The sequence below is a fragment of the Bidens hawaiensis genome, unplaced genomic scaffold (assembly GCF_021521415.1).
Source record: "Bidens hawaiensis isolate Kalapana, Puna unplaced genomic scaffold, B.hawaiensis_p1.1 tig00001597_1, whole genome shotgun sequence".
In the NCBI taxonomy this organism is placed as follows: domain Eukaryota; kingdom Viridiplantae; phylum Streptophyta; class Magnoliopsida; order Asterales; family Asteraceae; genus Bidens; species Bidens hawaiensis.
Window position 1 is genome coordinate 290,256 of NW_027491092.1, and position 15,838 is coordinate 306,093.

General features: G+C 36.9%; 1 pseudogene; it reads left to right on the forward strand.

The window, feature by feature from the left end:
- The first annotated feature begins 5,104 nt into the window (after positions 1-5,104).
- Positions 5,105-5,575, forward strand: LOC143589323 (secreted RxLR effector protein 161 pseudogene; annotated as a pseudogene).
- Positions 5,576-15,838: the final 10,263 nt, after the last annotated feature.

Below are 15,838 nucleotides of genomic sequence, written 5' to 3' on the forward strand. Positions count from 1 at the left end.
CGTCCCGTCCCTCTTCCTTCTTATCTCTTTCCGCCTTCTTTTCCCTCTTGTCGCCGACCCGCCCTTAAGCCTTGTTTCCCTCTTTTTCTTCTAACTCTTTGCTTGTCCTTTGTTCCTTCCCGCCTAAGGTTGTCTGCGCTGCTCCACGCGCCAGATCCCTTACAAGGAATCCTGCGTGAAGACCACCTGTTTCAGCGATACGCGAGACGAACTCTTCTCGCAGCGCGCTAAGAATTATAACTCTTCTCGCAGCGCGCTAAGAATTATAACTCTTCTCGCAGCGCGCTAAGAATTATAACTCTTCTCGCAGCGCGCGAAGAACGGTAGTTCCTCCCGCGGCGCGCTAAGAAATGTGATTCTTCCCGCGGCGCGCTTAGAAATGTAGTTCTTTCCGCGACGCGTTAAGGTTAGTTCTGTCTGCCTTCGCGCTCGCGCTCTCTTGACCTTCTGTGTCTACCTTCGCGCCTTAGCCTTCTCGCGCTGACCCCTTTGAGTTTTCTTCTGTTTAATCTAGCCTTTTTGCTTTTGTGTTGTCTTATCTTTTGAGCTGTTGACCTAATCTGCTTTATGTCTGAAAAGTTACTTTCGGCGCAGCATGCGCACCAACCCCATTGGTTGACAGATAAAGTGACTGACATGATCTTTTGAGAATCTGCTTTTGCCATGCTTGACCAGTACCTTTTTCTGACCGCCCATGCCTTTTTCTCTTTTTCCCTGCTACCATATCTTTTGATATCTTTACTTTTCAGAACTTTTTACTGTTGATATCTTTTCTTTTACTTTTGGAGATCTTTTCTAGGGTTTGTGTCCCCTAGGGTTTGCCTATATATAGTACTATTTTCTTAACACTTCACACACTACACTTATTCTCTTCCTCCCTTTTTGCTCTCTGCCGTTGTTCTTCAGCCGCCTCCCTCCTCTCTTGCCTCCGTCTTCCTCCCTGTTCTGCCCTGTTTTCCGGTAACATATTATATAACTTACTTATTAATTATGCTAACTTATAATCAAGACTTAAAACCAATCATTAAAACAATAATCTTATTTATAGGTTAACTTGTGCTTGTTTAAAGTTGATTCTTGCTTTATCTTACACCGCACCGATTATCAAGTGAGTAATCTCGTACCTAATCCCTTTTTGCTTTTGATGTTTTGGGATGTTCATGTGTTCATACAAACTTAGAGTCTTAAACTTGTTTATGAACTTTAGTCGCGCAGTATCCCATGTGTTGAGGACGTAGACTTGGCTGTTTATTTGTATGTGTGGATCATTAACCGTCTTGTCGGTCTATTCCGCAGTTTTCATGGTACCATTAGATGAACACGGGAGAACTATCGTTTATGATTTTCTCTTTTGTTACACTTGCACAGTTAGTCTTGTTTGTGAGCTCAATTGTGAGCACTGGCAGTCTTGTCTCTTAGAGTTGGTCCCGATCTGATTACACCCTTGTTGAAACCCGGACATACACATGTTGCGCGCAGATTTTATTGTTATCTATGTATTGTATTAAACTTGATTTCTCACCAACACGCAAGTGTTTGACGTTTATTTTAACACATGTTCAGGTTTGCAGTAGCTGTTTTGGAGCTTGTGGACACGTAGGAAGTTTTCTTTATTTTTGACCTAGATTAAAATGTATCAAGACAAGTTATTGCTGTTCGAATATCATGATTTATAATATATTGATTTATGATGATTTATGTTATCTTATGTTTACTCTGCGCGTGCGCGAATGAATGTATTTATTAAATATTGACACCCAATAGTGTCACGAGTAATGAAACAATATGTGGCGCCCCGATGTATAATCCGCCTTTGGTCGGGGTGTTACAGCAACCGACAATGATAAAACAACATCGCGATTGCGTTGATTTATCAGTCGATCCCGGAAGCGACAATCATGCAAATGGGTAATCTTGATTCGGCCAAGGAGATTTGGAGCGCGATTAAGACGCGTAATCTAGGGGTTGATCGGGTTAAGGAGGCAAGATTGCAAACTCTCATGAATGAGTTTGATGGTATGAGGATGAAAGATACGGAGACCACTGATGAGTTTGTGGCAAAACTCTCGTGTACGGCGTCGAAGGCGGCGAGTTTAGGAAAGATGATCGAGGAAACTAAGATGGTCAAGAAGTTCCTTTCAAGTCTACCCCGAAAGAAGTTTATTCAAATTGTTGCATCTCTTGAACAAAACCTTGGATCTCAAAACTTTTGGGTTTGAAGACGTGGTGGGACGTTTAAAAGCATACGAGGAGCGGATTCGGGAAGAAGACATGCATTCCGAAACGCAAGGTAAGCTTATGTTTCAAAAGTCTGAATCCTCAAGTAGTCGATACAATGATCGTGAGTCCACTCGTTGAAGTCGTGGACGTGGAGGAGGGCGAGCACGAGGTGGTCGCGGGTTGGGTCAAAACCGCGGTCATCAAGAAAACGCCATGAACCGGGAAAACCGTGAACATAAGGGCAAAACCTGGGACCTCTCAAAGGTTCAATGTTATCGATGTGATGAGTTTGGACACTTTGTCCATAAGTGTCCCAACCGAAAACAGAAAGTTCAAGGTGAAGCAAAGTTAGCTGAAGCATCCAAGACAAGGGATCCTGCTTTGTTTATGATGAAGAGTGTTCAAGAAATAGTGTTCTTGAATGAAAATAATGTTATACCCGGAAACTACGAGTCTAAAGATGGTGATGATTGGTATTTGGACAACGGTGCGAGTAACCACATGACGGGTAACAAGTCTTTCTTTTCTGAACTTAACAATCGTGTCACGGGAAAGGTTAAGTTTGGCGATGACTCTTATGTTGACATAAATGGTAAGGGGTCGATTTTATACCGAGTCTTCGAAGCAATATGGTCAAGCCTCAGAACACGGGTGTGATATTCATATAAAAGATAACTACCTTACGATGCATGATGGGCAAGGTAGGTTATTGATGAAGGTGACTCGTTCCCCTAATCGGCTATACCGGATACAATTAATGATTGGTAAACTGGTTTGTTTACTTAGCCGAATTGAAGAAACAAGTTGGCTGTGGCATGCTAGGCTTTGCCACTTTAACTTTGAGTCAATAAAGCTAATGGCTCAGAGGGAGATGGTTGAAGGGATGCGTGGCGTTACCCATGAAAACAAGTTGTGTGAGTCTTGTTTGGTCGGGAAGCAAACGAGGCAATCATTTCCTAATTCGGCGGCGTTTAGGGCAACTCAAGCCCTAGAACTTGTGCCCGGTGATTTGTGTGGACCGATTACCCCTCCAACAATAGCAGGTAACAGGTACGTGTTTGTTTTAATCGATGATTACTCACGATTTGTTTGGACGTATTTGTTGAAGGCTAAAGATGAGGCGTTTGAAGCTTTCAAGAAGTTTAAGGAATTGGATGAAAGTGATGTCGGGAAAAAGATCAAGACGTTTCATACCTACCGAGGTGGTGAGTTTACCTCACATGAGTTCAACCAGTTTTCTGACATGGAAGGTATTCGAAGACATCTAACGGCACCATACACACCTCAACAAAACGGGGTGGTTGAAAGACGGAACCGAACCTTATTGGAGAGGTCACGGAGTATGTTAAAAGCAATGGGTGTTCTGAATTACTTATGGGGTGAGGCAATCCAACATGCAACACATATCGAGAATCAGATTCCTACTCGTGCCCTAAAGGAGAAAACGCCATACAAGATGCTAAAACAAAAGAAACCGAATATTGCTCATCTTAAAGTATTTGGTTGTGTGGCGTATGCAAAGATAGTGGGCACTCACTTGAAGAAGCTCGATGACCGTTCAAGGAGTTTAGTGCATATCGGAGTCGAGACCGGGTCCAAAGCTTACCGGTTGTTCGATCCGAAGACCCACAAGGTTGTGATAGCTTGTGATGTGGTTTTTGACGAGAAGAAGACATGGGTTTGGTCTAATTCGGGTCAAACCAATGAAGAAACGGAGCTAGCACCGGGTTTATTTTGGGTTGATTGAAATGGGATTATTGATACCGGAGTTGGGCAAGTTGTAACCAAGCCTATGGGAAGCAACAGCATTAGCGACGAAAATTCAGCTTTGTCGCCAAATTTAAAAACAGAATCAGCGACAGCTTCTATCGCTAATTCAGACAGCCCATCAGCATCTTTAGCGATAGATTCTGATACTCTGGTCGCTAATTCCAGCAACTCAACAACCTCTTTAGCGACACCAGCAGCAACTGGTTTAGCGATAGTAGCACTTGACGAACCAGAAATTAACCTACGAAGATCTACACGTGTTCTGATCGCACCGGTTAAGTTCAATGATTATGTCCTTTGTTCGGAAGTGGGGGACATTGAACTTCTTTTGTTAGAAGAAGGTGAACCAAGGAATTTTGGTGAAGCAAAATCCAAACCAGAGTGGGTAAAAGCTATGCAAACGGAACTCGAATCCATTAGAAGAAACGAGACATGGAAGTTGACCGAGTTACCGAGAGGGGCTAAAGTTATCGGATTGAAGTGGGTTTTCAAGGTGAAAAGAAATGCGGATGGTTCGATTAATAAATATAAAGCAAGACTCGTGGCAAAGGGTTATGTGCAACAACCCGGAGTTGATTTTGACAAGGTCTTTGCTCTGGTAGCGAGACTTGAAACCGTATGTATGCTCATTGCCATTGCAACTACTGAAGGATGGCAATTACATCATTTGGATGTAAAGTCGGCATTTTTACATGGGGAGCTACAAGAAGAGGTCTATTTTTCTCAACCAGATGGGTTTGTTAAACCCGGGAAGGAAGGTCTACAAGCTAACCAAGGCTTTATACGGTTTGAGACAAGCACCATGGGCGTGGAATACCAAACTTGACGGTATTTTAACGGGTTTAAAATTTGTTAGGTGCTCGAAAGAACAAACGGTGTATCGAAGATTGATTAGAACCGATATTATTATTGTCGGCGTGTATGTCGATGATTTGGTCGTTACGGGTTCGAACAAGATCACATTAATCAGTTCAAACTTGCGATGTCCAAGAAGTTTGAAATGTCTGATTTGGGAATGCTCACTTACTATCTCGGAATCGAAGTCTCATAGTTGGAGAATGAGATTCAAATCCATCAAAGTGCTTATGCTCGTCGGTTATTGAAAGAAGCCAGGATGGAGGATTGCTATGATCATAATGTGAAATTATCTAAAGCCGAGGATGATGTTGATGCAGATGCAACAGAGTACCGAAAGTTGGTTGGGTGTCTTCGTTACTTGTTAAACACTCGACCTGATTTGGCGTTTTCGATTGGCATGGTTAGTAGATATATGCAAACTCCAAAGAAATCTCACTTAGCAATAATTAAACAAATTCTTCAGTTTATTCAAGGAACTGTTGGATGGGGGATCAGGTATAAACTAGGTGGATCAAAGGAGTTGATCGGGTACAACGATAGTAGCCATAACATTGATGAAGATGATGGAAGAAGCACTACCGGTCATGTGTTTTATTATGGGGGAGCCCCGATTTCTTGGTGCTCACAAAAGCAATGCACTGCAGCACTTTCATCATGCGAGGCAGAGTACATGGCGGCGAGTTCAGCTGCGGGACAAGCTGAATGGTTAGGTGAACTGTTGGCATAATTGACCGAAAGGAAATTGCAAAAAGTGGTGTTAATGATTGATAACATATCGGAGATTGCCTTGGTTAAAAATCATGTTTTTCATAGTCGGAGCAAGCATATAAAGTCCCGATTTCACTATATACGGGAGTGTGTGGAGCGTATTGAATTAGCGGTGGAGCACATTAGTGGCAAGGAACAACGAGCTGACATTCTTACGAAAGCACTTGCAAGAATCAAGTTTCACGAGATGAGAAGATTGCTCGGTGTTGAAGATCTCCTATTTCAAGTAGGAAATTAGGGGGTGATTGTTGGTAATTTCCATCGATCTTAGGCCCGTCACGTGTAGGTGACCGGGTTAGACCTATTGGGCCTATAGAATTAATTAATGATGTAATGGGTTTATTGGGTTACAATTGGGCTTTTATACTTGGGCTTTACTTGTTAGACAAGTTAGGGTCTCCCTATAAATACATAGCCATGTTAGGGTTATGGAATTGTGAGAAGGATTATTGTATTCAAGTTTTGTGATAGTTTCTTAAGTATAATAATACGTGAGGTTTACCCTAAATATTGTGTGCTCGTTTGTGTTTCCGTTATCAATTCGTTCTTGAATGCGGCGGGGTTCATTTGTCCGGTGTTGTTGTAAATGCAAATTTGGTTCGGGTTTAGTTGTCCCGTGTTGCTGTAAATGCAAGTTTGGTCAAATAACGTTACAATGAATCATCCACTTGCCATAAAGTTTTTGTCACACCTTGTTAGTCATCACAAAGTCACAAACAATGGAGCTGTACAAAGCACAACAATGCAGCAACCAAATAAGGCAGTTTGCAAAAATTTGGTTTGACCAAATAAGCAATACAACATACTACAAACAACACACAACCAGTAGCAATATATCACACGACAACGGACAACCTAATGCATATTCTTGATGGTGATAAAAGTTGTCAAAGTTGACTACAACAATAGGCATATGCTATTGATGATGGTTGAGAGCAGTGGCTACATGCGAAGAATGTTCTAGATAATACCCGTATCCCATTTTTATCACGTAGTAGGGTCTTTTGAAGACACATCGTGGTCCTTCCAAAAGTTAGTTTTTATGCCATTCAAGACTCCTGTCATCATGTGTTATTAGTTTTTAGTTTGTATTTTTTTTCAACTTCTGTGGTGGGTGTGAATTTACCTTGTAGCCGTTAGATGGTCTCAAAATGCTCATCTCCATTCTATATCCTTTGTTTCTTTTCACAAGTACATGTAGTATACATTACAACATTAAGTAAAAGTGTTCTAAAATTCATCGTGTCTTAATAAGATAACTAACTATTTTCATTCTGGCCGTTTGGTTAGGCGGGCCACACGAATGCATGAACAAAAGTTCATTAGACTATAACATTACTACACATACAATTACCATTATTGTTTGAATATCACACGCAATTTAATTTGCAAATTATGGTTATTTTGGTAATTTGGTCATTTGTTAGAAGTAACAAAAAAGACGGTGGATGTTACTTTGTTGTAGCCGAATATGTATATGGATAAGCATATGTGTGGATAAAATACCATTTTTCTGTTGTTTTTTGATTTTTGTTGTGTGTATGATAAAATTTTTCAAGTAGAAAACCAACATTGCATTCCATAAGATATAATGGTATTAATATTTACCAGATGGTTGTCCTAATGTAAAGTTGTAAACAAACTTGAAATCAGCAACCTGTGGCAACCAATATGAATAAGAATAAACTCCAACAATGCAACAAATTCATACAACAAAACATGCAACGTAAACCTCCACAACAACTAATTTTTCTAGTACCTCTGTATCGCCTTTCTTATGGAGCAGTCCCACTTTTGGCCATTTCATCAGTCATTATCTTTACTAAATTCCTCATGATTGTCGTACCCAAAGAAGCACCGAATCTGATCACGCTTGCTAGTTGCTACACTCATCAGCAATGCCGCCTTCGCCTTCAAGCTAAAAAAAAAGCAAAAACAGAACGAAATTTAAAATTATAAACTAATAAAAAAAATTATTCAAGTACTTTAAATAAGATTAAATTATCAAAGATAACCTGACATGGATACCAAAGTCATGTTGCAGCCAAATATAATATCCTGATCGGCTCCATGAATAACTTGATATATTGTAATGTGACTAATGTCATTAAATGGTTAAATAGAAAAGATTTAACTTTATTTGGTAAAAGCAAAAAAAAAAAAAAAAAGAAATAGAAAGCAATCTTGAAACACCATCAAACGATGCAGCATCAATATGTAAGATACTAACACCATAAGTACCTTAGTAACATGAATCTCTCATTACCTGATCATCATTAAACCCCAACGATGTGCAGGATAAGCGATAAAAGGTTGTGAGTTGCAAACACAAAATTCCATAAACTGTATAATTTGTGAAGAAAGTTGAATCCTACCCAAAATCCTTTAAACTAACAATTGCTCAGCAGCTGTAGGGGCTAGAAGCCTTCCATATATATATTCATCATTCACCAGATTGCTTCCATCAACTATGAGGGTGTTTGTTTTTTCTGAAAAGATCTTCCTGGCCTCTTTTGTCTGCGCCGCGCAGACTACGCGCAAACGTTTAGGTCAACAGACTGTTTGTTTTTCGGGAGACATTTCATTAAAAAATGTATGTGCGTCCTCTTTTTCGCGCATACTTGGACCAGCCACTTATCGCGTCTTCTAGCCTCCTACTTATCTTTTATTTCATTCAGCCCCTTCTCAGATACACAGCTCCCTCTTCCACCATAACCTCCCGTCACCACACAGACCTACCCTTCCACCTCCAATTCCAGCGGCCACCACACAGCTCCACCCCGCCGCCGCTCAGGCGGATGAGGAAGAAGAGGAGGTTGATGAGGCGGTTGTGGAGCCACGTGACATTGATCTTGTGATGACTCAAGCTAGTGTTACTCAGCCCAAGGCGGTTAAGGTTCTCAAGGCTTACAACGGTGACATAATCAGTGCTATCATGGAGCTCACCAATTAGGTAGAGAATCTTTTAATTTGTGGTTTTTGAATGAGTTTGATGATTATCGTTATGCGGTATTTTAAGTTGAAGATTATATTATTAAAACTTCTAGCTGTTTAATCTGAATTGCTGCTGTATGCATTTTGCTCTTTTAATGTAAGCAAGTTTTTGCATCTAAGGATTATATGATAAAGTCTATTACTTTAAAAGTCTTTGTCTTTGACTTTTGACCCGATCAGATTTTAGACGTTTTCGTTAGATAAATGAACGAAAGCTTTGTCTTTGACTTTTGACCCGATCAGATTTTAGACGTTTTCGTTAGATAAATGAACGAAAGTGACCAAGGATATCTGTTTGATTAGTTTAATGAGTCTGTTTATGTTCGTTCAAATTAGGGCTGAGCACGGTTCAGTTATTAGGTGAAACTGAAACCGAAGTCATCGATTCTTTGAATATACAAACCGTTCGGTTTTTCGGTTACTTTTGGTTTCGATTTGGCTATAGCCGGTTTTTTTTTTCAATTATGTATAGACATTGCAGCAAAATTTAAAAATGCAGATGATTATTTTAAATTTCGTTGTTTGACTATTATTTAAATTTCGATGTTGAAGGACTTTTTTATTTAAATTTCAGCATATTAAAAAAATTCAGTTTATTTTAGCAGTCTGCAGACATTAAAAAATAAACAGTCTTCTTCTTGCAAACTGCAGAGGTTTGGTCCACATCTTCTGCTACAGATGCCTGCAGATATGGTTCGAATACTGCTGACATTTTACCTCTAAAAAAACAAGAAAACCCAAATTACAACTGATCCAAAATAAGACACGTGCATTTATTAACAATTTTAGCCTATGAGAAGGATAAGGGCTTGCAATCTTAAGCAAAAGACACTTTTCATAAACAATCCATCCTGTAAAAAAACAAAAAACTCATCTTAGTTAGTGTGATTTCCAGTTCAATCATTATATATCCTAAACATCATAAACTGAATCTCGGAATTAGGCTAAAACTAATCTAATGCAACTAAAGCTTATCAAATATCTTCAATAAAATCAAAACAAAGAGAGGAATACATTAGATATGTAGATATGGCAAACCTCGTCATCGTAGCCTTTATCACCCAAACACACAAAATCTGCCGCCGCCATACACGACCAGAAAAGCCGTCGGCAACAGCAGGACAACACCATCTACAAAACATCCCTGTCTAGTTCCGTCACCGCCATACACAATCGCAAATGGTTGGTCATCGGCAAAAGTCGATTACTCAACCACGAAGCTGGTGACCTAACAAAAGAGAAAGAGGGTCGATGAGGAGAGAGAGAAACAACAGAGATGAGGGAGGGTGGTGAGAAGCAATATGAAACATGGGGCAGCAACAACTGACTAAAGAAAACAAACACGTGTAGAGTAGCATGACACGTGTTTCACTACAGAACGAAGACAACATCCAATGCTGATGGTACAATGTTGTAACCACACAGTACAATCGTTGCTCCACGTGTTACAATACCTTATGCAGCCGGCCTCCCGGTATTGTAAATATATAAATGCCCACATTCAAGAAATAGAGTTAATAGTCATTTTCGTCCCCGTGGTTTGCTACTTTCGCCACTTCAGTCCAAAATTTGTATTTTTGTCAATTTAGTCCTCATAGTTTTAAATATTAGCCAATTACGTCCTATCCGTCTAACGGCATCCAGCTATGCCGTTAGTTCAAGGGTATTTTTGTCTTTCTCCTTTTTATTTTGAGTTATTGGTCATTTTCGTCCCTGTGGTTTGATACTTTTGCCAATTCAGTCCAAAGTTTGAAATTTTGTCAATTTAAGTCAGTTTTTTTTCTATAACCCTAGAGAGCATTATCCAAGCCCAAAACAAGTCTGCATTTACTCTGTCGACAACAGTAATCATACCCCCTCCTCTCGTATTTAGTTTGACGGTTCCTAAACTCTCCCCCATGGTGGAATTCAATGGTAAAGTGGTCAAAGCAATTCTGTGAAACCGAATTGTACGGAAAAAACTAAAAATCGTTTCTTTGATGAATGCAAAATATTTAGGGTTTAGAGATTAACATATCATAACGAAAATCTGGGTCGTAATCAACTATTATACGTTAATCAACAAAACAATTTTTAGTTTTTTCTGTATAATTCGGTTTCAGGGAATTACCTTGACCACTTTACCATTGAATTCCACCATGGAGAAGATTTTAGGAAATGTCTAGAAACTAAATATAGGGGGGGTATGATTACTGTTGTCAACAGAGTAAATGCATACCATTATTTGAGGTTGCTTGATGGTTTTGAGCTTGAATTATGCTCTTCAGGGTTATAAACAAAAAACATAAAAAATAAAAAAAACTGAATTAAACTAAACATTAAATTGACAAATTTTTAAACTTTGGACTGAATTGGCAAAGATATCAAACCACAGGGACTAAAATGACCATTAACTCAAAATTAAAAGGAGAAAGACAAAAATATCCTTAAACTAACGGCATAGCTGGATGCCGTTAGACGGATGGGACGTAATTAGCTAATATTTAAAACTATGAGGACTAAATTGACAAAATTAAAAATTTTGAAATAAAGTGACGAAAGTAGTAAACCACAGGAACGAAAATGGCCATTAACTCCAAAATAAAAGTCAAGAATTTAAAGTCAAGAGAGAGAAAGAGAACACTATATATGTTTAGGAATGAAGAGAAAAGCAAGAGAGAGAAATTAAAAAGGAAATGACTTAAATACCCTTTTAGATGCAAGATATAAAATTAGGCCTACACATAATATGGACCAATGTGGATCACTTATTGGGTTTTCATAGGTTTTCTCAAGTAACATGGGTTTTCATTTTAACATCTCCTATATATATATATATATATATCGTTATTCGTTTTAAACAAAATTATAATAAACATATTAAAAATGTTAATATATTTTTACCATCAGATCTCATTAAAAATTTCAAGATATAAATTCTACGATAATTATATATTTAAACGCTTATTATTATAATAGGTCTCAATTCATATTTATTTAAATTAATTATTCGTAAACCTGAGTTTAGGACAAACAATGATTTTTTTATAATTAAATAATAATAATAATTCTTAGAGATCAATCGTTCAATCTATAACGTACCCAATCATAAAATAACTCAAGTCATATCGAAATCCTAAATTCGTTATACGTATTATATCATTTATAATTCACTCATAATACTATTTAATTAGAATTCTTGTCGGTAATTCTCGAATAGCGTGATTTTCGCTATTTTGTCGTATTCATTCCGTTTGGCTTATTCGATCAGGTGAGTTTTATCATTCCCCTATTTTACAATTTTTCTAAACGTTTTGGGGACATATGCGTATACTATATATATATATATATATATATATATATATATATATCAAAAATAGCAAACGTGTAATTGTGTGTGATTAATCAAATATACATGCTATGTGCTTTCTTGTCTTTGTATGCAATCGCTTGACATATCCCCTTGGAGAGGGTTCTCATACTATTGACCACCGCCCGATTCGCTTGGCAACGGTCTTATTCTCATTATTTGCTTATGGTTGATTTACCCGCGCCCGATTCGCTTGGCAATGGTTTAATCGACAACTTATTTGTTCATGGTTTGATTTCATTGCCGCATTGTTACGTTTTGCTTATTTATCATACTATATCATATCTATTATATTATCCTTATTTTATTGCAAAACTGGTGGTAAACTCACTCAACATGTTTGTTGACAAAACTCCATTTTTTACGCATATGCAGGTTGCCTGAGTTGAAGGATGGTCACTTAGAAAGACCTTAGGTTTATATTGAAGACAAACTTGAATTTAAGTGATTATATATATTTATTTGAATTGTATTGGTGTATTTGAATATTGTGTGTACATTTGAAACAAAATAATTAAATAGATATTGTCACATTTTATATATGATAATATCTTCGAGCTGTGAGCAATCGGATCACGTCCCGGCATTTCCGCCTTAGGTTGGGGTGTGATAATTCAGGTGCTAGAGCCCTCCTCGGCAGTACATATTGCTTAGGCCGTTGTACCCTGAGAAACAAAACGGGAGAGACCCGGAATTTGTTTTATGGGCCCCGTATAAAACACGATCCTCGGCCACAAAGACTACGACGACATTCTTCTTCTACACTTTTCTTGCATTATTTTATTTCAATTGTGTTGTAATTTTTATTTTTTCCGGTGTAATTCGTATTGTAATTAACTTGCTTTCCAAGATATGTTTGATTCCTTGTATTGTAATCATTTTATTAAAAGTGTTTTAGTTTTTATACGCGAATGGTTTCATACATATTAAACACTAACTAATGACTAAGACATGTAAAGCTTAAAGTTTGACCACATAATTTAGGTTCTTATTGTTTGTAGTTGTTTATATTTGTTTATGTTTCCTCATGAAACAAGAAAATACACATATTAAAATTTAAAAGCCTATTGGTATGCCGATAAGCAACAATATGAGATCGCGATCTTTATTATTGGTTTAAAAAGTTTACTTTTAAATAAAAGCTTTGTATGTATAACTTAAGCATGAAATCAACAAATAACTAATCACAAGTTATTCAAAAGTGTTGGACGTTGTTTTCGTGATTGAAGGACGTGGAATTTAGAAACTTGCACACAATATTTCCTTGGGCATCAAGTTGTGATGTAAAGACAGAGAATTTGGAAACTTGCACACAACCTTTACTTGAGCATAAAGTTTTCTTATGTTGATTTTTAATTCCGGTTGTTCTAAATGTTCAAGGACTTGTTTTCTTGCTAGCCAAGGTTGCTTGGTTAGGCAAAATGTTTGATAGTCGGTTGATATTTTGGGATTAAAGAAGTGTAAGGATCTATTACATACATACCTACCTACATATATATATATAAGTATATATATATAAGGTAAGGATCCTAAAAGAACCATTGACAAATTGAGAACTTTGAGAACCATTTTGGACCACTAAAAAAACTCTCTAAAAAAATATTAAAAAAATTATAAAACAAACAAAACCGAAAATTTTAAAAAAGTAAAAAAAATAAAATTCTTATATTTCATTCCGGTTTCATTAAAAAAAAAACCGAAATTTTTTTTCTTTTTAATTCGTATTATACCTATACACATATGTATACTTTCATTTAATCTCTAGTTACGTAATATACACATATGTACATTATTATTTACCTTAAATTATACATATGTGTATAGGAAAATGTGTGTACATATTATACATATATGTATAATAAAAAAACCGATTTTTTTTTCTTTTTAATTCGTATTATACCTATACACATATGTATACTTTCATTTAATCTTTAGTTATGTAATGTACACATATGTACATTATCATTTACCTTAAATTATACATATGTGTATAGGAAAAAAACATGTGTGTGCATATATGTACATATTATACATATATGTATATGTATAATTTAGTTAAACCGAGAATTTTTTTTTAAAAACCGGGATGATAAATAAGAACTTTGGTTTTTTTATTTTTGTGTTTTTTTTTGTTTTATGATTTTTTTTATTTTTGGGTTTTTTTGTGGTCCAAAATGGTTCTCAAAGTTCTCAATTCTCAAAAAGTTCTCACATGATCCTGATTATATATATATATATATATATATTGATAAATATCAAATGTTGGTGTCACAACTCTTTTTTAGAAACCAACTGTTTTAAGTATTTATGACTTTAGTTTCATAATTGATGGTATGTTGGTTGAGGTGTGTTTTGTTAACTTCTTTGGTGTTAGGTTGCCAAGGTTTGAATCCTTATGGCATGTACAACATGCATCAATTTTTTTTATCTTTTAATTTTGGTGGGATTTGACATCGGCCTTTCAATTTAGATTATTTTTTTATGGACTTTTTTTAAGTATAATAATTTGAAGAAGTTGAATTTTAAATTTAGTTTCGGTATCGTAATGAATTTAAGCGACACCAACTAAAAACGCAACGTCTTATCGCCGCAACACCCGTGCTATTGTTTATTTAGTTTCGGTACAGTGACAGACCTAGCCAATAACGGAATTATTTTTTATGTATACTTCCTGTACGATAACGTACGTAATCGTTACCGACCGAATGTATGTCGACTCGCCGCAACGCCCGTGTTTGTTTTGTTTTTTTTAAATATGCCAATTTTTCAAAATTATTTTTTGGGTTTAGTTTCAGTGTTGTGGCGAACCTATAGATACCGACCGAATTTTCGTCACAACGCGTGTAATTTGCAAACCGAATAAATGTCGTTTTACTTATATCATTTTTTGTATCAAAAGCTATACGTTTACTAATTTATTTTTCTATCAGATACCGATCTTATATGTGCCGCTTTCATCATAAGTTATACGTTTGCTGACATTATTTTGGGCGTTTACATATAATTTTTTTGATTTCGTGTAGGTGTCGTGACGAACACAACCGATACCGACCGAATTTGTGTCAAGTTGCCGTCGCAATGTGGCGGGTTTCAAACATAGTTTTTGTTTCATAATCAATATATTTTGCATTATCATCGCTTCTTGAAAAACTTGATGATTGTCTTATTTTTATAGAACAATGATATGCTCTGTATGCAAAGGTTAACTATAATTATTAAAACTAATGAAAATTTGAAGATATATATCTAATTATATTTTAAGCAATACTTTTCTTAAAATGAATTCAAAGTTAATAGTTACATGTCACTTACGAAGATCGCTCGAAATCAAGTATGAAAAAAAACATGTAAGTCATTAATGTTCGGTTTTGATAAATGTGATGTATCACGTTGATCTTATATATGATTTTGTTTGGTTCAGGTATATGTGATAATTAACTCCAGCTTCATAAATATTATGGTTTTCAGGGCCGTCTGGGATGGGGAGGCAGGGAGGTCGAGCGCCATAGGTCCGATCATCCTAGAGGCCCGATAATTTAAAAAATATAGACATTTAAAAAAAATTGTATTAAGGAAGTGGGGGTGGTTCGTTATAGCGTGACCATCACGGGAACACCGCCACCGGTCCTCCCATCACGCGTGATGGGGGGCCGGCCGTGATGGCCATCACGCACTCAATTCGACCGTTAATGTGACCGTTGAGAGGAGATAAAAAAAACTTAATTAACCTATATAAATATAATCAAATCCATCTTTAAATCCAACTCAAATCCTCTACTACAAACAACATTCTAACATCACACAATTGGGGGGTTCAAAGAAACGTGGCTCGGGTTCAAAGAAAACCCAATCCCGACCAAAGGTTCGACAAAATCTTGG